The sequence below is a fragment of the Littorina saxatilis genome, linkage group LG4, assembly GCF_037325665.1.
Source record: "Littorina saxatilis isolate snail1 linkage group LG4, US_GU_Lsax_2.0, whole genome shotgun sequence".
NCBI lineage: Eukaryota > Metazoa > Mollusca > Gastropoda > Littorinimorpha > Littorinidae > Littorina > Littorina saxatilis.
Window position 1 is genome coordinate 3526602 of NC_090248.1, and position 2987 is coordinate 3529588.

Consider the following 2987-nt stretch of genomic DNA (forward strand, 5'->3'; position numbering starts at 1 on the left):
TTTTCCTTTATTTTTCCTTTTGTATTTGTTTCTAACTATGTCCTGAAGAAGCCACCATAGGCGAACATATGACATATTTTTGTGTGTGCTGTCCTTGTTGTGGTAATACATAATTTATTTGTGTTTCAACGTTGTGCATCTCACCCACAGTCATTTTGTTGTTTAAACTATTCTAATGTAACTAACGTGCATTATCAGCAACACTCACAGGGCAGGATGCTGGTGAAGCGGTTCTTGTAGTGGTTTTCCTTTCTCTCCCCGTTCTTCACCGCAAAGTCCTTCTTGGGGATCATACGCTGAAAAAACCATGCACACCACTGACACAATAAGAATGGAACTGTAAGCCACATATTGAAGACACACGCCTTCTCGTGGAACAGTGTTGATCGCCCCGTCTTAGATCTGGTCATAATATACAAAATACCATCCTTGAATTACTTCACATCCCAACAATCAACACCCTGACTGCTTGTCGTAGTAAGTTGACATTGTGTGATACATTCATTTCTTAAAACGTCACTGCATGGCGACATTCACATTATTTTCTTGAAACAAAAAAAGTCTGGTCATTTGTGGTATATGTTCAAGTGGAGATATTAGGGCTCCCCATGGACGCCCCGCCTAGAGGGTCAACTGGACCCCCACTTTCAATTTGTAGAGGGTCCACTGGACCCCCACTTTGAATTTGTAGAGGGTCCACTGGACCCCCACTGCAAAAGTGTAGAGGGTTCCAAGGGTCCAAAATCCAAAAAGTCCCGGTGTACTAAAACACTGTCGTCACGCATAGTATGCTGTGTACAATAGCTGACGAATGCAGTCTGACAAAGTACGCACGATAAAAGAAATGTAGTGCGTCCCAGGACCCACTCTTTTAAAGTGTAGTGTGTCCAGGGACCTCCTCCATAAATTATTAGTACGTGTTTTCGGCTTCGTGTGCGTAAAGGACGCAGGGATGCGCACTTTGGGGAGCCCTAGAGATGATCTCATCCCATGTACAAACCTAGGCAGATCGCATCCCATGTAAAAACCTAGGCAGATCTCATCCCATGTACAAACCTAGGCAGATCTCATCCCATGTACAAACCTAGGCAGATCTCATCCCATGTACAAACCTAGGCAGATCTCATCCCATGTACAAACCTAGCTAGGCAGATCTCATCCCATGTACAAACCTAGCTAGGCAGATCTCATCCCATGTACAAACCTAGGCAGATCTCATCCCATGTACAGACATAGGCAGATCGAAGACGGCGAGCCAAACTGTATTCCCAAGAAGGATTGTATGTTTAATGCCGAGGTATGATTCAGCAAAACAAAAAACAGACTGTGGTAAAATAGTTATAGTATGATTATCAATTATGATTAAGATTTCTTTGTCGTAATAGCCAATTTAGCATTACATTAAGATAGTTATGATGATAGTGCTTCACCAAGAGGCTAGTCAGACACAACATATACTCTCGTGGTATTTACATTAGGGACAGAAAAACATAACAGATAGAGTGCTATACTTGATCGAAGAAACAACAAGTCGCGTAAGGCGAAAATACAATATTTAGTCAAGTAGCTGCCATTTTTCAGCAAGACCGTATGCTCGTAGCATCGTCAGTCCACCGCTCATGGCAAAGGCAGTGAAATTGACAAGAAGAGCGGGGTAGTAGTTGCGCTAAGAAGGATAGCACGCTTTTCTGCACCTCTCTTTGTTTTAACTTTCTGAGCGTGTTTTTAATCCAAACATATCATATCTATATGTTTTTGGAATCAGGAACCGACAAGGAATAAAATGAAAGTGTTTTTTAAATTGATTTGGACAATTTAATTTTGATAATAATTTTTATATATTTAATTTTCAGAGCTTGTTTTTAATCCGAATATAACATATTTATATGTTTTTGGAATCAGCAAATGATGGAGAATAAGATAAACGTAAATTTGGATCGTTTTAATTTTTTTTACAATTTTCCGATTTTTAATGACCAAAGTCATTAATTAATTTTTAGGCCACCAAGCTGAAATGCTATACCGAACCCTGGGCTTTGTCGAAGATTACTTGACCAAAATTTCAACCAATTTGGTTGAAAAATGAGGGCGTGACAGTGCCGCCTCAACTTTCACGAAAAGCCGGATATGACGTCATCAAAGACATTTATCAAAAAAATGAAAAAAAACGTATGGGGATTTCATACCCAGGAACTCTCATGTCAAATTTCATAAAGATCGGTCCAGTAGTTTAGTCTGAATCGCTCTACACACACACACACACGCACACACGCACACACACACACACGCACATACACCACGACCCTCGTTTCGATTCCCCCTCGATGTTAAAATATTTAGTCAAAACTTGACTAAATATAAAAAACAGCTTTACAACTAAAGTCTATTAACGTCATGTGAGCTTGTGTCCGATATTCGACTACGGTCATTCGACTCCGTAAATTTAGCTGACATTTTGTTTGAAAAAGTTGTCTTTAGAACAGTATATGGAATAATCTCGAACGACGCGTGACTGCGCGAGACGTCTCTCGTAGCATGATGTTCTATTCTGACGTCCCATGACTTGTTCTGTGTCGTGTGACTTTATAAAGAAAGTGGCACACTGTTACATAAACTTACTACACATAACACGGTTGTAACAAACAAACACGCACAGACAGCCCAAGGTTTCCCTTACCATAAACTCTTCTTCCAGCAACCCGTCCCGCAGTTTGTTGACCACAGTTTGCTGCAACTTGTCCACACGGATCCCTGTCGGCTTGATGTTGGCGTACAGCTCCTCATTTGCATAAATCGCGTCCGACACGACAAAGTCCTCCTCCTCGTAATCCGGTAACGGGTCCGACGGAGTTACCGTCCCTGCATTGAATGCTCTCTCTTTACTTGGCTTGGCTGCTACCAGTGGTTTCCCTTTCTTTTTACTCGACGCGTTTGCCTTCTTGACGCCATTTTGTTGAGAAGACGTCACGACGGAAGCAGAGTTCTTA